The following is a 21,578-nucleotide window of genomic DNA, read 5'->3' on the forward strand; positions in this document are numbered from 1 at the left end:
ACATTAAGATGATAAAAACAAGTAGCCTGAAATTAGCAGCATATAAGTACTATGTGAACATTAGCTATTATTGACAAATAGTACATATGAGAAAGCTCAGGGTTATTATTTTGATTAATTACCTCCTAATGCTCTTACCATACACAGTTGTTATTCCCAAGTTTATAGATAAAGAAAGTTGTGGATTGAGATTAAATATTTATTTCCTCAAAGAAGCTTTATATATATACTTCCTTAGCAGACATGTAGACTTGGTCCGCCAGCATGAAGTTCCTATTGTAATATCCAGAGGCACAAGTTAGAGGCTTTTTCAAAAGCAGCTTCCCCACTGAACACAAATGAGTAGTTGGTACATCCAGCGCTGCCAGTAATAACTATAACTTGGCATGCCTGCAGCATAGTGCAGGGTACTTCTCATCTTTTGTAAGTCCTGGATCATAGCAAATTAGGATGGTTTTTAACTCACAAAAAGCTGAAGATCAATGTAAATATTAATGTAAGAATAGGTTTGGGACTAGGGAGATGGCTCAGCAGTAAAAAGCACTTGCTTCCAAAGCCTACTGGCCCAGGTACAATTTCCCAGCCATTTAAGTTATGCTGGACAGGCATTCATTTGCAGAGGCAAGAGACCCTGGTGTACACTTGCACACACACACTCACACACACAATAAAAACTAAAAATGGTTTTAAAATACATCTAAGTTTTTTGTGGAACTACTTGTGAATTCACAGTAATGGTTTTAAAAAGGCCATTCATTATAATATGACCCTACAACACAGTCTTACATGTGATGTGTTTTGATGTTCAAGATGCTGAACTAGCAGTGACAGCTAAATTGTGAGTGAAGTTATCCTGAAGCTCACAGAAACCACAGAGGAGCAGATTGGCATGAATAAAATAAGCATCCTATCATTGCTTAATGAGTTTGTCTGAAAACAGAGAAACAAAGAGTAATTAATCTATGGAGATTAAGGCATTTTGAAAGATCAGTCAAAGCTGGTCACAGTGGCATGTGCCTCTAATCACCAGCACTCATGAGGGTAAGACAGAAGAATTGAGATTCAAAGGTAGTTTTGACTACATAGCTCCTACCTCAAAAAGAAAGTATAGGAAGAAAAGGAGGAGGAAAGAAGGACAGGAATAGAGAAAAAGGAAGACAAGGAGAAACAAGAATGGGAAAAGAAAGAGAGATAAAGGGGGAAATGGGAAGAAAAGAAAAAAACAAGAAAGATGTGTAGGATTTGAAGAAATAAAAATGGTTACAAAAATTACACATCTGGATTTGAAGAAACAGCATGCCTTTCCAAAAGAGTCAATAGACATGGCTGGATAAAGGGAAGTAATACCAAATGGTGCAGAAAGAAGAAAATGAAAGTACATCATGAAACATTTTTATGGTCATGGTAAATGGCTAGAAGTTACCCACTAGATAGCAGAGAGCCACCAGAAATGTATATGAGTGACATCATGTGGCTGATTTCAGGAAGAATCCTCTCATTAGAGGATAAATGACAGTAAAGAGAAATAGGAAATTCAGGCTTAAAACACACACTCAAGTTACCCAAGGCGAATGGCCATAGTTGGCTCATGAGGACATTGTTTGAGTTACTTCTGCAACCATCAGAGCACTCTACAAAGTAACTCATGGTGAAGAATAAGGAGCTCCTTCTGGTGTCCACGAAGACTACTTACTAGCTGATTTTCCTGTTGCTTTGTTCCACTGTACACAAATATATCCCAAGTGTTGAAACATGCAAATCTATTGCATCCTAGCTTAACATCTAAATTTATGGTCTTTTCTCTCCTAAGCACTTGAATATCATCAAAAAAGAGTCAATATGTAAAAGAAAAACAGAAGCCAGTTGAAGTTAAAGAATGAAAATCATTTCAGTGCTAAGCTCACTGGACTGTTGATTCTACTTGGATGCTGAATGAAGGGAAGTGCATTTTACCTAGGAAAACATTTTCTGTTGTACTGCTGTAATTAAACTCATATCCAGAAGGGAAAAATCAAATATCTTGGTATACCAAATATTCACAACTAGATGCTTCAATATGGAAAAGGCAATACTGTCTTTGTGTATGTTGTACACTAAGAAAAGTTTGAATAAAGAAAATGATGGGAAGTGTGTACCACTTTTAAGTTTTATAGCCATGTATATTTAAAATAAAGACATTTGTTCATAGACAATAATGACTTGAAGAATTATTTTGAGATCCATAGAATTAAGAGCTCCCTTAGGATTTCATCAGTGGTTTTCATTTTATACAATAAAATTCAAAAAGTAATAAATGCATCCCTTGAACCTTTTACTTAGATACATAGAGCTTACATATCATAACAATTTCATTCCTTTAAGCCCATGGTATAGCATGAGCAGTGTCCCATTTATTTTTGTAGAGTATTTTGAATCACTGTTTGTTCTAACATTTCTCAAAGAGCTTGCAACCCTTTCAAAGGATCAGTGTTGTTCATGTGTATAATCGCTTGGAACATAAATTATTGTTTGGGCAAAAACCTAAGAACCTTTCCCTTTTACCACATTTTGCTATGTATTATAAAAGTAGTTTTGAAGAAAAAAATACAATTTTACATGATAATTTTCTCTAAATTATTTTGAAGTTGAGCAAGATGGGGTTTAATTACAAGGAGCAAAAGTCTATAATTCCTAAGAGGAAGATCTCGGCCTGGCACAGTGTCATTCTTCAAGTGATTTATTTAGTTTTCTAAGACACTTTTATTGTCCCCTTCTGTCTAATGCATGTTAAAAGAGAAAGATTTGGTACTTCTACTTTACAGTAGAATATTTAGTTTCATTGCAACTGTATAGTTTATTTATTTAGTGTTTGGCTGGCTATACAGCAAAACAAATTCTATATTGAGTTCCAACACTTTTCCTTTTCACATCTGGATCAAAATTCTACTTGAACGTGGCAAAAGGAGGAGGCAAGGCTTTCACTGACTTCTCCAGAAAGTCTATTTGCCTTAGCTTCAAGGACTTCCTTCCCCATGACCTGCTCTATTTTGCTTCCAGCAAGTTAGCACAATTGACCTATTCATACTACAATAGATAATAAATTACACATTCGTATCTATCACTGTTAGAGAATGGGGGAATAAAAAGGGCTAAAAAGGTTGTTCTCATTGGGATTAACTTTTTGTTTACAGTTGTACTTTGTCTTATACTATCTTCAAAAATATTGCACAAGCTAGCCAGTTCAGGAATTTGGGGATCACTCCCACTGCAACGGTGGGAAGCCTGAAGTCCAGAGAAATAAAGATGACATGGCTAAAGTCATGTGAATATATGCCAACACCATGGCTAGACTCCAGGATTTCAAAGCCCTGGTCTAATGTGGCAGATTCCTTTGTTTAAGGGGTGGATTATCATAGTCTTTTTTTTGTGGGGGGGGAGAGTGATGTATTCCTTTGGGAACCTAGATATCTTTCAAATTTTTCATTAAGTTCCTTTTCAAAAATAAAATATATAGAAAATATATATATGTATGTATGTATGTATGTATATATATATGTATGTATGTTTGACAATTTCTATACTTACAGACAGCAAACCATGGTATTTCCCTTCCCTCCCTGCTTTCCCCTTCATAACTCTGATCTCCATCATATCCCCTCCCTCTCTCCATTAGTCTCTCTTCTAATTTTATGTCATCATCTTTTTCTCTTATTATGAGGGTCTTGTGTAGGTATTGCTAGGTACTGTGAGCTCTTGGATATCAAAGCCAATTTCTGTCTGGACAGTTGGATGTAAGGAGTGGTACCCTTTCTTTGGCTCTTACATTCTTTCTGCCAACTCTTCCTCAATGGACCCTGAACCTTGGAGGGTGTGAAATGTTTCTGTGCTGGATACTCCTCCATCCCTTCTTCTCAGCACTATGTTGCCTTTTGGGTCATCCCAGTGGTCATTGTCATCCGAAATGAGAAGCTTCTCTAACCAGAAGTGAGATTAGCATTAATATATGAATATGAAGATTAAGTGTAGTGCATTCAGGCAATTTGGTGAGAGCAATATATGAATTTATCCAGACAAGAGCATGCTTTATACCCCTAAGGCTCATGACCTCTCCTGCTATCAGCTTTTGATTAAGTTTTAAGTACCAGACATGTATTTCCTCCCATAGCGAAGGCTTTCAGTCCAATTAAAGAGCAGTTGGTTTCCCCCAGAGGGGGAGACATGCCACTATTGCACTCATGCAGTCATTTGGCCTGTCTGGCAAACCTTAAGGCTTCCAGTGTCCACTGTTTACACCACTGATGACTTCTGTCTCCCATAAGGCTGCATATAGTGCAGCTTTTTCCAACTTTCAGTTGGCTGGGCTACAGGGAGAAGGTTTTCTACCCAGCACCACAATGGTTTCTCAGTGACTTTGCCACTCAGGCATGTGAGGTCTTCAGCAATAGGGTCTTACCATCTCTTTCTCATGGGAAACAAAGAGCCTTGGCAATAGCCTATAATGTTTGGGAGGCAACAGGGAGCTCCCTGGCCAACAACTCATTAGAAGGTATCTCATGTCTAGCACTGAAAATTTTCTAGACAATCTATGGCTTCTGGGTGTGCCATTATTCAAGAAAGTAGATTTTCATATGTCTTATTCAGAATATCTTGAATTTTGATTGACCCTGCCCCCCACCCTTTTCTTTTAAAGAATCTCTTCCCCTGACCTAGTTTAGGCTTTTCCCCTCCCTTAATCGGTAATCTGTTCTTCTACTTACATATCTACAATACCATCCCCTTAAACATTCCCTCTCCTCCCTCCCTAATAGCCTTTTTCTAGCTTATGGGCCTCTGCCTCTGATTTTTGGTTCTAGTTCACACACAAATCTATACATTTGTAGCTAGGATCCACATATAAGAGAGAACATGTGATATTTGGCTTTCTGGGCCTGGGTTACCTCACTTATTATAATCCTTTCCAGATTCATCTATTTCCCTGTGAACTTCATAATTTCATTTTTTCTTTACTGCTGAATAGAACTCCATTGTGTAAATGTACCACATCTTTATTATCCATTCATCTATGGATGGACATGTAGGCTGGTTCCATTTCCTAGCTATTGTGAATAGAGCAGCAATAAACATGATTGTGCAAGTGACTCTAAGGTAGTGAGAAGAGTCATTAGGCTAAAACAGAACAATAAGAAATAAAACAACCCAATTAAAAAATGGGTTATGGAACTAAATACAGAGTTCTCATCAGAAGAAATACAGATGGCATATAAACATCTACAAAAGTGTTCTACATACTTAGCCACCAGGGAAATGCAAATTAAAACTACCTTGAGATTCTATCTCTCTCCTGTCAGAATGGCTACCACCAAGAAAACAAATGATTAAAAAATGTTGGTGAGGATGCAATAAAATAAATAAAAGAACCCTTCTACACTGTTGGTGGGAATATAATCTGGTACAGCCATTGTGGAAAGCAGTATGGAGGTTCTTGAGACAGCTAAAAGTAGATTTTCCATATGATCCAGCTATAGCATTCCCAGGCATACATCCTAATGACTCTTCTCACTACCAGTACAGTTTTTAACATAAGGTGGATTAACACAGTTTAACACTAGGGCCAAGACCAACACAGAAAATTCTTTTATTCTTTCATGTGTTTTTCCAAGCAATTTATTGGCATGTTTTCAAAAAATGAATAGAAATGTTAACCTTGTTCATATTTTTCCATTTCTAAGATGCAATGTATTATACTTAGAATAAGAGATATAGTATAACTTATATTCTTTGGTTATAGTAGTCTTCTCAGCTATACAGAATATTTATGTTATAAGTAATTAGACAAAAACACTTATCAACTTACAAAAACTGAAAAATTAGTAAAAATGAGAACTTTAATACCCTTCTTCCTTTTATTCTTTAAATCTCAAAGTAAATCACAAGGCTTCCTATAAGATATTCCTAGGATATTTTTATCTCATCACTTCTTAATGAATTTTGGACCCCTTAGTGTTCAGATAATTTTTAGTAGAAATAATCAATAAAGAAATAAGTGTTGAGTTTGATATGGTTTATATTTAAGGGTTTTATGAACCCAAAAATTCCATATTGTTAAATATGCCTTGTTATTTTTTGTGTGTGTGTGCCTTACTTTTTCCTATAGTACTGAATCTCTTTAACCCCTATCAACATTTCTTCTTAACAGTGTTCTTTCTTGGTTTCTATGCCTATATGGAAGCTAAGAAATAAAACCTTTTGTTTAATTTGCCACTTGTTTCCAAATATTCATTTCATATATGGAGTTAAATACAATGGTAAAATTAATACAGTTCTGAGCTTGTATTTTCAGTATTCTTAAACCCACACTAGCTGAGCACTCTATATGTACAACACATTGTGTCGTGTCTTATAGTGTATAAGACAATGGAAATAGTCATATCCTCAAGGAGTGTATAGTATGTAATGGACACAATAAGGCACAAAAGGTAAAGAGGGGAGGGATGGAAAGGAGGAAAGAAATAAGATCTTTGAATAAAGTATGGGAAATATGTACTAGGACTAGGATAGAAAAAGCAATTGCACAAGCACCAACTATTGAGTTAGATATAGTACCCACAGGAATATGTCTAATAGCGAACAGTTCAACCAACCTGTGGCAGTTTGAAGGAAATAAAATTTAATATAAAATTGAGGATGTTTTCCTTATTAATGTGGCATAAATATAAATTTAATACAATGGCTTCAATTTTCCAAATTCCAGTTGTGGAATATGCATTCCTTGGAAGTAAAACCACAGCTACTAGTATGGAGATATAAAGTAGCAGAGCCTTAAGCAAGTGACATGTATATTACCCACATATGTGAAAGTAGAAATTGGTAGTGCAGAGATAGTAATGTGTGAATTTTCCTGAGGAGTTTTAAAGAAACGTCTAATCACTCCATATACAAAGGGTCCAAATACTCCAAATGATTCTGTCCAAACCCATCTCGAAGAACCAATGTGTCTTGGACTTATTTATAGGAGCATGGGAAATTCGGGCAGCTGAAGCACCTCTAGTCAATTGTTTACCTCAGACCATGTTAAGGAAGGTAGGCCTTGAAGATTTGCAGTGGTTCCTGAGCCTCATGAGCCTACTACCTCCCTCCATGCAGCAATATTAATAGACCAAATCTCGTGAAGGTCTCATGTGTGTGATCACAACTTCTCAGCTCTAAGACAGTGATGGTCATGTCTGTCCTGGAAGCAAGATCTGCGCTACAGGCAGCTGTACAGTGGAGAGGGTTCTTTGCTCCTTCCATTGATTTCTCTGCCTTCCTCAACTCTCTTCCCTCTGGTCATCCAGATTCCACTCCAGTCCTCAAAAGAAGCTAAGGGCTGGAGAGATGGATGTGAAGCCTAAGTACACCAGTTCAAGGCTCGATTCCCCAGGACCCACGTTAGGCAGGTGCACAAGGGGGCACACACATCTGGAGCTCCTTTGCAGTGGCTGGCGGCCTTGGCGCACCCATTCTCTCTCTCTTTCTCGCTATCTGCCTCTTTCTGTCTCTGTCTGTCACTCTCAAATAAATAAACAAAATATTTTTTTTGATTTTTAAAAAAAAAGAAGCTAAGAGAAAGGGGCAGGCATCTCTTTTCCCTTAAAAATCACAGCTTCTTGGAAAATGACCATGCCACTTCCTCTCATATCTGCTGGCTAAACTTTGGTCACAAAGTAAGAGAATATGAAAACTGGTCTTAGCCTGGGTGCAGCCTTGTGCCCAGCTAATATGTCTATAAATAAGATAAAAAGGAGAGGTATGGATAAAGACAATCAGCTCTCTATGCTGCAGAATCTAAGTATATATGAGAAAATAATTCTTATGGTGTATTAGAAGATCTTTTGTTTTCAAACATGGGTTAGGAATGTGTCTTTAATAATTATAACTGAAAGAAGATTTCTCACCTTGTCCAGTGCTATTCATTTGCAGCTAAAAACCTAACATCTTATGCTAGGCTAGCTGAATCCAAGTGTAATTAATTTGACAAAGCTTGTCAGTAAGATACCAAGACAAATGTTCTTGAAAGGTGGCATTTTATCTGTTCACCTTTCACTTACTCACTGTGTTTATTTACAATAAAAAAAAAAAGTAGGCTGAAGGATGAAGTTGCAGAAATTGATCTTTGTACTTGTTACTCTATATGGCACATAGCTGATAACCGCATGCTGGAGAGAAAAAACATGTCTGAATTATGTTAATACAGACTTCCCTAGCCAGATCACATTCAATAATTAATTATAGTGTATGGTTCACACTGGTTTAGAGTCTCTGTAAAACAAATTACTGGGCAGTCTGTTTAACCCATTCATCAAGGAACTTTCTTGCTGAGTTTGAAACTGTGACTTAAACCTGCTGCTTCTCCGAACCTGAAAGACTGCATTTCATTTTTCTTTTCCTGGTGCCCTCTTGTCTTAAGATTTTCTAGATTACTTAAGTGTGCAATTTAATGACATTAATACATGCTTTTCTTCATATGATGGACAGCAGGAAAGCTGGAATTCTGAAAACCAGCTTCGATGTGACAGTCATCAGACAAACTTACACTTTAATGCAATCTAGTAATCCATTTGTAGTCTGACTCATTTACAGAGCAGAAGTAAATCATTTAACACTTCTGGTTTATAACTCGGTTTGCACATGATAAATCAACTTACAGCTGACTTGCAAGAGGAATCATAGCCAACAGCTGGCCTTATAAAGATGGATTATAATATTTCCAAAAGGAAAAGAATAAGGGTACATTGTCTAAATGTCTCTTTTTACAAACGTGGCAGCATAAGACTTATCAGTGGAATAAGCATAGGTGTGTTTATACACAGCACACACTGGCAAATTCCCAGCTACAGAAAACATGAAATCATATTAATAGATGTATAATTATCATTGAATAAGGTGCTAGTCGACAACAAACAAGACCAACTTCATAGGAGACACTTTTCAGTTTTCACTTGGATAGCTTGAACTTTTCTTACTTTGATTACCTTACTTTAGTTATTGAAACTTATAAAACCAGAATTGGGCTGGGGAAATGGTTCAGTCAGGAAACCATTTGCTGACTAGCATGAAGCCCAGAGTTTGGCTTCCGCAAAGCCATAAAAATACTAAACATATATGATACTGAACGCTTGTCATCCAAGCATTCAGGAGGCAGAAACGTGTGGATTTTCAGAGCAAGCTGACTAGTGAGACAGCTGAATTATGAGTTCTGGACTCAACAAGATACCTTCTCTTAAAAAAAAAAAAGTAGGAAATACAAATAAACAAAAAAAAATTTTTTTAAGGAGCTGGAGAGAAGGCTTAGCTGTTAAGCGCTGACCTGTGAAGCCTAAGGACCACAGTTCGAGGCTCGATTCCCCAGGATCCGCATTAGCCAGCTGCACAAGGGGGCGCACGTGTCTGGAGTTCCTTTGCAGTGGCTGAAGACCCTGGTGTGCCCATTCTCTCTCTCTCTCCCTCTTTCTATCTGCCTCCTTCTCTCTGTGTCTATCGTTCTTAAATAAATAAATAAAATAAACAAAAAAATGAAGTAGGGAGACTGAGAAAGATACCACACAACAATCTCTGGCTTACACATACACATACACACACACACACACACACACACACACACACAGTATCCACACATATATACACCAAATGTACCTGCAACAAAAACAGACTTTTTACCTACTTAAAGCTGTTTATGGTGGACCCTCAAACTCTTAAATGCTAATGATTTGCATTCAAGGTACAATAAAATAATATGAATAATATTAATAGTCACAGTGAAAATAGTACTATAAATTTCTTTATTTTCTATGGCAAGTGGTATACTATATATTTTATTCTATCTTCATATTGATCCTATTCTATTTAAATTGTGGAAAATGAGGCTTAGAGCATATAAATAGTTTACTTCAAGTTTGGCAGCAAGTAAGTGAGTTGTTACTCACTAAAAGCATTAAACCATCTTAGCTGTTATAGAAAAATAATTATGTATCTCATCACTGTATATAAGGAAACAATGTGAGATAATGAAGTAAGATCTGGTCTTTTCCCTTCCTGTTTGTTTTCTTTTCCTATTTTATCTCAGTCCAGAGAGTTAATCTAGTTACATTTTTCAGTTACTCTATCTCTTTGGATCCTTATAAAGCTATATATGAATAAGCACTTCCTTTAAGCCATAAAGCCACCCATTACATCATAACCAGTAGTATACTATACCCATATAATTACTAAATATATGATTTATTTTATCAAATGGGTAATAGATGTTAAATATTGAACTGTCAGAGAACTAGAACCTTGTTCAGACACAAATGATATCCCTGGCTCCCTCAGTCTCCTCTCTTTGTGCAAAATAGCCTGAATTTTAATATCTTACCAAGTAACAGGAAAAAATTATGTTAAGCCAGCATGACTTTTTTCCTTTTTGGCATTTTTGACAGTGAGGCGGTTATGCCCTACAATCAAAGGAAAACACAAACTGATCGTCTCCTGGCAACTTGCTGAAGAGTACTCCCTGGGAATAATTTATGAGGCTGAGTGTATGCACATAAAACTTTTAAGTTCAAAGCTAACAGCGCTCCTGTGCTCGCTCATCAACTCTTTTCACTATCCTGCAAATACACTGAACCTGATTTATAATGATATTGCAGTAAGAATGAATGTGAGATATTCCTAACAAGGGCAATTTTATGTAAAAGAAATTTAAGGGTTTTATTACCTTTTATTATTAAAATCCTAATTACAATTAGAAGTCACTAATGATCAAAATCATTTTGCTACTCTGGCATTCCCTTTGCTAAGGCCTGCTTTTGGCCCCTTTCATATAAAGGGACATCTGTCACATAGGGGTGCTCAGTGTCATAGCAAGCTCATCTTCTCTGGCATTTTCTCCCAGTGGGCCTTTTCTCTGCCTATACAGTCTGGTGTGCTGGAGAGGCCAGTCAATCAAACCAGCTCCTACTCAGCCCTAGGATGCTGCTGCTCCTGGAGCCTTCAATGCACCAAATTAAGGTGTGATTAAAACAGACTCTCTTTAGCCATCTGCGCAGTTTAAAAAAAAAATGCATGGTTCAAAAATAATTAATTCCTCCTCTCCAAACTGTGACTTAGTGTTCTAATTTTTTTCAATGTCTATAAAAACAAAACAAAACAAAAAAAAAAACTATCTACAGAATTCATTTGAATGAATGACCAAGTCAAGAAAGGGACTCATATCTGAAGTGATTTAACCATTGCTCACATTTCAACACCAAGGAAACATTCATTTGTGTAATTATAGTAGACATAACATTTTTGGCACTGTCCGGACCCACTGTGTATTTAAATCCAGAGTCCAGCCCTGGATGTTGACACCATTGTTGTCCCTATTTTTGGATGGGGAAACTCAATCAGAGTCAGAGACAGGATAAAAACTTTCTGAAGTTATCTACATATGGTAGGATGAGCTTGTGATAAAGTTGGGTTAGCTCTTGTAGCAGTCACCTTCTCATTGTAGAACAAAATAACAGACCAGAAGCAGTATATGGAAGGAAAGGCTTTATTTCAACTAACAGTTTTGAGGAGTAGTTTCATCATGGCAAGGAAAGACTGGCAGCAACAGATAGCTAGCATCACATCCTCACAACACTAGGAAGAAAGTAGCAAGAGTGAGCTAGCTTAATAGTACAAGCACGGTAGGCTATAATGTACCAAGACTTACCCCCAGTGACACACCTTCAGCAACATTCCACCTCCACTAGCTGGTGAATAAAGCTTAATCACAAACACATGAAGCTATAGGGAACATTTCAGATTCAAACCAACACAGCATCAAATTCAATGTTCTTGCTTATAGCAGCACTAGCCTGGCCCAGCAGTATTATATCATTTCTGTGTGGAAACCAAAGGAAGCTGGTGATGCTACCATTCCTTAAATTAACTCAAATCTGTATTGCACACATTTGTTCTGAAATACATCTCTTATGAAATCTTCTTGTGATTCAGAAAGATGTCTGTTTCTATTGATTATTAAAGGAAAAAAGATACTTTCTTCCAGGCCTCTTACTGCATGGCCCTAATTCCAAGCAGGATAAAGAAATATAACATACTCTAAGCTTGCTCAGTGAGGTCCAACTGTAGCATCATAGGACAGGAAGCATCATTGTTAAAAGCAGCTTTCACTGTTACATATTCCAATGAAACTGAGTATTTAGTATCTATCATTTACCTACTGGGATTTGGTATTTTTCATTCCTTATTATCTCTGTCTTTAAGCCATGTATATATTCAAGGGAAAGAAACATGAATGGAGCTGTCATTCACACATGCCCTGTCTACATGTTTAGTCAATTATATTCAAATCATTGAGCTTCAGAAAATTTTTATGCACTGCAAAAAATAGCCTTAAATCTGTTTTTCTTAAAATTATTGACAAGTGCAATGGAATGCTTTATACCCCTTATCAGTCAATGAAATGCCTATAACTGTGATCAGTCAGTGCAATGCATTATAACCCTGATCAATCGGGACCTGTGGAAACAAAGTCTATTTCATCAGTGTTTTTTCTTCTAGTTTTAAACTTTAAGTGACATTTTTCTGCAGCATCAATTATCCTAAGCTATTAAATTGTTTCTTCAAGCTGAAACATTTTAAATTTGTTTTATTTTACATCTTTCCTTTGGCCTTATTATGTTTTACCCCAATTTTGTTACTTTGCTTTTAGAGTGCAGAAATAGTTCCTGGAGAGACAAGCCATACATTGGAGGACACAAAATTAATGTTGAAATGTAAGAGAATTTTTTAAGCCTTACTTTTTTTCTAATTTACTTCTTTTCATAATCCCATTTCGGTTTGATAGCCATTATATTAAAATAAATATTAAGCACATTTGCATTTGCTTTTACATCAACTCTGTCAGTTTAGACAAATAATACAATCATTCTGCTTCTAAAGTTAATCATGGAATTAGTAACGTAATCTAATTTGCAAATATTCATGTACATATATTACAAAAACTATATATTTCTTAAAACCTATCAAAAGAAATGCAACCACAAGTCTGATTTATTTTTACTAAAATGATTAACAAGTCCTTAACATAGTCCTATAATGCAATTCCTAATCTTTTTGTAGAATTGTGTATTCTGAAGATATTTTAAATGAAACTTTAGAATGATCTAAAATATTCAAGTAGTAAGGATTATAATAATTTTGCTATTGCAAAACATACATTTGTAACAATTTTAGAATTTTGTGTGCTGTTGAGGTGGAAAAGTCTAAAGAAAATAAATACAGATGAGCATTAATTTTTTATAGTTTGCTAATATTCTACTTGATGCCAATTGAATGTACTCAAGAAGTTCAAGTATAATCTTGATAAATATCAAATATTAGATTCATGATGCTAGTAAGGGACCAATGACATTTGAAGTTTACTGTAAAGCATTACCCAGAAGTATCCCACATGCTAGCCTGCTGTCTTCATACATTATTTCATGTATATTTTGAAAGAAATTGGAGAAAGCTTGTTATAATGCAAGTGAATTATTTTGATAAGGGAATACCTTATCACTTATAATTTTGACAAAACTCTAAGGAAATTAGATGTAAGATATAAAATAAGCCATATGTCCAATTAAATGATAAAAGTTGTTACCACTGAGAAAGTAAGTATCTTCTTACACTTGAAGATAAGTGGTAGCTTTCCCCCCTCATCTACTGAATCCAAAATTAGGATGAGAAAGTGGGTGGTAATTTCTGGTTCTAGTGGTTTACTTCATCACTGTTTTAAATAATGCCAATGATTGGAGTCCAAAGTTAAATCAAGATGTTTCTCTAATTTCACAAAACATAACAGAAGCAAATCTTAGTGTTCACTATTAACATATGGCAAAATTAATTTATGCAGTGCTGCACTATAATGACAGTAGAGCAACAAGCAGTTATGATGAAAGCACAGACATATTTGCTCTTTCTGGCTCTCTCTGGCCCTCATGTCACCACAGCAATATTTCCACAGTTGCTCAAGTGATAAAGTTGACTCCCTCTTTGGTTTCCTGAAGAAAAAAGAAATCGTGATTTCAGCCATTTGTGGCACTCATTCCTTCCCTGGACGGCCCTATGAGGATACACACAATGCCAGCATGAGGGCAACACCTCCCTGTACGTTCCACCCTGTGACTAAATTTCCTGCTTCTGAATAATAGTCTCCTGATGAAGGGCCCTCGTTTTATGATGGGGAAAAGATAGTAAGCAAATGCTTCAGATGCAAGATGGTAAGAAATAGTCTGCAGAAAAATGTCCAAAGAGTAAAGGAAATAAATAGAATATCATTTTCTTGGGGCAAGGTCTCCCTGATGAGGTACGCTCAGAGCTACCTGAAGAACTGGAGAACAAAAGTATAAGACTAGGGTTATGTGAGAGCAATGTTTCAGTAACAGACAAAGATGGGGAGAGTTGTTGGCTAGACATGGACAAAGAACAACAAAGTGGTCCAGGAGCCTGAAGCTGAGTAAGGGAAGAGGAAGAATGATAACATTGAGCCAACACACAGTGAGCATCTGGGACCCAGTGGTCCCTGCAGGCCGTGCTGAGGAGGAGAGATGAAAACAGGACTTCGGGGGTCCCTGCAGGAAATGGTGAGGAGAAGAGATAGAAAGCAGCAGAGGAGGAATGTCTCTCAGATATTGGAGTCATCAGTTTGAATATTTTGGGATCTGGGTATAGTAGACACAGGTAATATAAGTGGAGAGAGACAACCCTTTCATAAATAGTCAGACAGCCTTTTTGAGACCTTTTGTTTGAGATAATGTCTCACGAGATGGACCAGGCTGACTTTGAACTCACTCCTCTATAGAACAGACAAGCCTTGAATTTGCAATCCTTCTGCCTTGGCTTCCTGAGAACTGAGATTACAGGCCTATTCCTCTATGCCTGGCTATGATGATGCTCTTTACAGAGACAAACCAGGTGGAACAGAATTCCAGGAAATGTATTTATTGGATGCCCCAAATGAGTGTACTAAATATGCAGTTGACTTTCCAAGCCTGGACAGCTGAAGACTTGAGAGGGGAATTAGGAACCTTTCAATAGGTTAAGGAGTACTGTAGCCTTTCTTTCAAACATGCTTATATCTTACTCTTATGACTGCCTCAAGTATGATTGTCTAAACCCCAACATATATTGAAAATTTCCATTGGAAGGAATAAAGAACAGATTGCAATGGGACAGAAATAGTGAAAAACCAACCCTGAGGAGTAAAAACAAAAACAAGGTATTTGTACAGCAAGATGCTTGTCCTGCTCTACCACATGCAAAGGGGCGTTAACAAACACACTACACCCACTTGGCAAATTGGAGGAAAAGTCATCAAAAATTGTCCCCACTCTAGTTTAAAAAAAAATAGTCTTTCTTTTAAAGTTGCCATTTCCTTTTAGGAAAATATAAGTTCATTTATTATAAATTTAGTTTTCAGGTGTTTCCTGTAAGGGTCTAGTGAAGGTTCAGCCATTTGGTCTGACTTTTAGGAAGTAGAATTTTATGGTACCATTGCCGTTTGGGTCCAGATTACTGTTTTCCACCCTCGATGCCCTCCCCGCCCTCCCCATCCATCCTGTTGTCTAGTCCATGAGGCGCTTGCTGGGTATGTAAGGTATCTTGGGTAGATTCAGGTTAGGTGTTGTAGATGAGTGAGACTATGTGTCGATTTTTTTTCTGTGATTGGGTAAATTCACTGAGAATGATCTGTTCCAGGTTCAACCATTTTTCCTCAAATTTCTTTGTGACATTTTTTCTTACTGCTGTATAGAATTCCATTGTGTAGATATGCCACATCTTTGTTATCCATTCTTCTAATGATGGACATCTGGGTTGATTCTAGCTTTTAGCTATTATGAATTGAGTCACTACAAACATGGTTGAGCAAATCTCTCTGGCCTGTGGTTTGAAGGTTTTAGGGTAGATGCCCAGTAAGGGTATAACTGGGTCTGTTGATATTTCTATAGTCAGTTTTTTCAGGAGTCTCCATATTGCTTTCCAAAGTGGTTGTACCAGCCTGCATTCCCACCAACAGTGAATGAGTGTCCCTGCTTCTCCACATCCTCGTCAGCATTTATTTTCATTTGATTTTTTGATGTTGGCTATCCTTATTGGGGTAAGGTGGAATCTCATAGTTGGTTTAATTTGCATTTCTCTGATGATTAGGGATGATGAACATTTTCTTAACTGTGTGTTTGCCATTTGTATATCTTTCTCTGTGAATTGCGTGTTCAACTCTGTGCCCCATTTTGTGAGTGGGGTATTTGTCTTCTTATTGTTTAGACTTTTGAGTTCTTTGTAAATTCTAGAGATAAGGCCTCTATCAGTTGGATAACCTGAAAATATTTTCTCCCATTCTGTGGGTATTCTATTGGCTTTGCTTATTATATGCTTGTCTGTAAAGAAACTCTTCAGCTTCATATGATCCTATTGGTTGAGTGACTGTTTAAGAACTTGAGCCAGGAAGTCTTTTTCCATTCCTATATCATGGAAAGTACTTCCTAAATTTTCTTCCAGTAGTTTTCCAGTTTCTGGTCTTATGTTGAGGTCTTTGATCCATTTGGATTTGAGTGTAGTGCATGGTGAAATGTGTGGATCAAGTTTTAAGTTCCTGCATGTGGTTATCCAGTTTGTCCAGCACCATTTGTTGAAGATGCTATCTTTTTTCCAGCCTATATTGTTCAGGCCTTTGTCGAATATCAAGTAGCTATAGTTGCTTGACCCAAAATCTGGGTCCTCAAGTCTATTCCATTGGTCTATACTCCTGTTTTTATGCCAGTACCATGCTGTTTTTATTACTATGGCTTTGTATTATAGCTTTAGATCAGGTATGGTGATGCCACAAGAGGTATTTCTTTTGATGAGGATATGTTTGGATATGCGAGGCCTTCTGTTTTTCCATATGAAATTTGAGGTCATTTTTTCTATCTCTGTGAAGAACACTGTAGGGATTTTAATTGGAATTGCGTTAAATCTATATATTGCCTTTGGTAGGATTGTCATCTTCACAATGTTAATTCTGCCTATCCAGGAGCGTGGGAGGTCTTTCCATCTTCTCAAGTCCTCCTCATTTTCTTTTTTGAGAGTTTTTATATTTTCATTGTATAGACCTTTTACTTCCTTGTTAACGTTATTCCAAGGTATTTTTTGTTGTTGTTGCTGCTGTTGAAAATGGGACTATGTCCTTTATTTCTTTTTTCTGTATCTTTGCATTTCCTTTTAACAGCTGCCAATCCAGCAGGGGCTGCAGAAGGGCAAAGCCATATATTTCATTTAACTCGACATATTCAAAACATTGCAACTCTGGTTCAAAAATGAACAGCGAAATCGCTTCGTGATTAAAGGAGCTGGCTGTGCAAGCCTGATGACCAGATCCGGATGCCCAGAATCCATGGATAGCCAGACACAAATAGCAAACATATCTGTAATTCCAACACACCAATGTCAATGTGAAGAGGCATCAGGAGAATCCTCAAGCTTGCAGACCAGTTCATCTGACTTGTACCACAGCAATCAGAGTGATTCTGTCCCAAACCATACTGAAGACAAGGACTGACACCCAAGCTTGTCCTCTAACCTCCACATGTACCATAGCCCATGCAAACTTGCACACACACATAGCATTATTAGAACATGAAATCAATATACATGCTCTTAACGAAATATTTGTAAATTCGAGGGAGAACTAAATTTTCAAAATTCAATGTGTACTTCTTTTTTTTTAATACAAAGGTAAAATACTTGTTTTATAAGAAATAAAATAAATGCTAAGCACTGGTTAAATGGAAAAAAGATAAAAAATAAATTTAGTTTTCTTTGTTGAATGATGAAAGGGTAAAGAGCTCTCTAGTTCACAAGGACTAAGTTGAAACTTTTAACCAACAAAAGAAGAGGGATACAAAAATTATCTCAGGATTACTGCAAATCTGTACATAGAGAAAAGAAGAATCTAATCATTTATGTACATAGATAGATGAAGTTGACAAAGATTTGAGAACCAGAAGCAATACTTCAGTCCAGATCCTAACAGACAGAACACTATAAAAGTCATGATAAAGGAGACATTAGGGGCTGAGGATATGGCTCAGTAGGTAACATGCTTGTTACAAAGACCTCAATCCAGTGTCTCAGAACCCACACAAAAGCTCTGTGCAGCAGCACTCACTTGTAAACCCACCTCTAGGGCGATGGGAACAGGAGGATATTTAGACCTAAATATCTTGCTTTCCATCTCGTCTAGCCAAATCAGAGAGTTCCAGGCCCAGTGAGAGACCCTGTCTCAAAGAGTAAAGAGAGCAACTGAAGAAGTCACCTGACATCAACCTCTGACCTCCACAAGCACATATATACCCACCCACACACATAGGAACATGCATACACAAATGCATACCACATACACATGAAAAAGAAAGAAATAAAAAGATAATATTAAGCTGTCTTGAAATCACTTTGTGTCTTGGAAAAATAGTACTCTTCTCAGGGCCTTTTCTCTGTATCTTACTGACTTGTACGTCATCAAAGCTACAAGTTCCCTCCTCTTTTCCATGGAAGTTACTAGGAAAAGAGTGACAAGGATGTATGCATAACACTGAATGGAAAGAATGGATGAGTCTATTACAGGGGAAAAAATTAGTTAATTAGCCTAATACCAAATGTATATGAAGTAATTTACTTTTTATAATATTGGTTTAACTACATAAAATGATTTCATCTTTTAGTGTTCCAGTGATTGTAACTAAAATGTGACTCATACACCGCTAAGGGCTTCTTCCTATTTGAACAAAACATTCAGAATCATTTTGAACAAAATATTAATACAGCCACAATGGGTGGTTCCAATAGTGTACTTGGTCCTGGCCAAGAAAGGCTATGTGAGCTTCCTGTCTTTGTCATTTAGTTGTATCTTATCTTTGACAGTGTGGTTTGGTGGACTTGTTTATTATGGGTTACTATGTAGTGTTAGATGCAGACCTAAGGAAAGTAATGCTCACATGCTTGACACAGTTCTGTGAATTTCTGAAGATATTACTGCACTAATGTGGAAAGGTTTCACTCACCACCAGAACTTTATCCTCTAAAGAATGAGTCCAAGTCACATCTGCCCAAAATTTATAATCTGAATTTTGAGACTTCCCCATGACCCAGCTGGTGCCCTTGCCACTGGACTACAGAATAAGCCTAGGCTACTTCAAGTGGAATAGGGATGGGGACTGGAACATCCCATGTTCATGATCAAGGATTATGCATTCATTGATATCTAGGAGAAATACAAAGAGAACTCCAGCTTTAGTTGAGGGATAATGCAATCAAAACCTGTGGTTGGTCCATTGAAATGAATTTGCAAAGAATCTTATCTTATTCTTATGATAAAAATAAACAAAGTGATTTGTTTTTAGAATAGTTACGATAGATATAAGTGTTTCAATATTATTGATTGCAAGATACTCTGAACCATGATTTATCCAGATCATGACAACCCTGCATTCAAACTCTGATAGGTAATCAAATGCCTAAATTTCTTTTTCTAATAAATATACTGTGGAGCAACCTTTAAGAGCACACTTCCTGGGTTCTCAAGCTCACCTTGACTAGTCAGTTCATGCTGCTGGGAGGAACCTCCAGAACAGACATAGTGTATGGGAGGAACAGGATGGGTTAAAGCTTACAGATCCAGGGGATGTTCCATAGTGGCAAAAAAGAAAAGCCACCGTCAAAAGCAAGAGCAGAAACCCAGGCAGCATGCTAAATACTTCAGGCTGGAATTCAGATCCACCCCCAAACACCTCAGGGCTGGACCCTAAGATCCACCCACAGGGATACCTCCTCCAGCCAGGGCTAGAGATCTAAAGTACAGCTTTAATAAATCCTCTATCTACTAGGGGACATCCATTCAAACTACTGCACAAGCCATTTCATTATGTCTGCAAGTAAGGATGTCTATATTCTTTAGTATTTGTTGTATAAATGCTGAGGACTTGACACTGTTAGAGGTTGAAAGTGTAGCAGTGAAAACAAATTGGAGGACACAAATTAATCTGGACCTATGGAATTTATATATTTTTTATATTATATTATTATATATTATATTAATTTCTATTTAATGCATTAAATATAAAAATGTACATTAAGATAAAAGTTACTATTGTAATGAACATACCCAGTTCTTAAATAATCCATATCAAGTATATTTCTAAAGTATTTGTTAAAGCAAAGAAAGGACTGGATTATAAATTTCAATGTAAGTGATGAGTAATATAGTTGCTTTAGGTCTTCAACACCTGCCAATGTCTAGGTAGGCACATCAGTATGGGAAAGGTAACAATTATCCACAAGCAAGTGTCCTTAGAATACCTGAGCACAGAACACAAACTCTGTCCATGTGCAAAACTGTTTTTCTGTTATTATTATGAGCTCTGTTATACCCTAACCATATGTTACAATGGAAGATCATCTACTGTATGTTCATTGTTGCCATGTAGTAGTAAGCAACAGTATTAGCCCCTGAATCACCATTAATTAGTCATAAGCTCCCATCCTCCATCCATGTGCCAAACTATGCTTAACCTCTATTTGACTTGTGGAAAATGAAAAGGATTAGAAATGTTTACCCCTTTATACCCTATCTCTTGAACTAACTATGGGACTAAAGTAGAAACATTTAGCCTTTACAGAGTAAAATGTCTCTAGTTTTATGTCTCAAGACAAATATTGATAAGGGTCATGGCAAGGTCCTAGCTTACACAATGCCTGAGATAAAATATGCTTTGTAAGTATTTGAAAAATAAGTTGAATGATGAATGAGTTATACCATCCTCTGAGGTAGGAAATGTCAAAACAATGGTGAATGAACAATATACCAACAGAATGAAGTTTTAAGGAAAGGGAATATCAGCACAAAATAGGAAATAAATATGAATTATATTTGAATTGGAATTTAAATACATCAACTTATAAACTGAGATAATAGTGAGGATCTAGGCTTCCCTTAATTTTGATGATATTAAATCTTAGGTTCTTAAGCAAAATTCTAACAATTGATACATTACATGAAAAGTCCCCTTAAAGAATATTATTGCAAAATCATTTTATCCATGAATTTTATTTACTTAAAATAAGTCCCAGAAGGACCCATTTTGACATTATCTCCTAGTGTTCATCTATAATTTCAAAGGAAAATAGCTTCTTCATTAATTCTCCATAACTTGTTTAGAACATTCTTTTCCCTAATTCAGCTTGTTTTTTTCAGATAATCTTCTCACTGATAATTTATCACAGTAGCCTTAACAATAACCAAGTATATTAAAGCACAGCTGACGTGAAGTAAACACTATAGTTCCAAATTCTTTCACAAGTTAACAGACAGATATTGTTAATTTTTAGTTATTTGTTTACTGAGAGAAAAAGAGAGGGAAAAAAAGCACAGAGAAAGAGAGAATGAGCACACCAGGGCCTCTAGACTCTGAAAATGAACTCCAGACACATGTGCCACCTGGTCCATCAGGCTTACACAGGCTCTGAGGAATAAAACCTAGGTTCTTTGACTTTGCAGGCAAGTACCTTAACTGCTA

General features: G+C 36.6%; 1 protein-coding gene across 26 annotated transcripts in view; it reads left to right on the forward strand.

Moving 5' to 3' along the window:
- Sorbs2 (sorbin and SH3 domain containing 2) overlaps positions 1-21,578 on the forward strand; it is a 381,956-nt gene that overhangs the window by 246,434 nt on the left and 113,944 nt on the right. For 23 of the 26 annotated variants that reach the window (XM_045142050.1, XM_045142051.1, XM_045142046.1 and 20 more), the window contains one exon: positions 12,698-12,761. The exons of the other annotated variants lie outside the window; for them this stretch is intronic. The gene's annotated coding sequence lies outside the window, so the exon portion shown is untranslated. The remainder of the gene's footprint in view (positions 1-12,697; positions 12,762-21,578) is intronic. 26 annotated transcript variants of the gene reach the window in all.

Source organism: Jaculus jaculus, chromosome 1 (genome assembly GCF_020740685.1).
Source record: "Jaculus jaculus isolate mJacJac1 chromosome 1, mJacJac1.mat.Y.cur, whole genome shotgun sequence".
NCBI lineage: Eukaryota > Metazoa > Chordata > Mammalia > Rodentia > Dipodidae > Jaculus > Jaculus jaculus.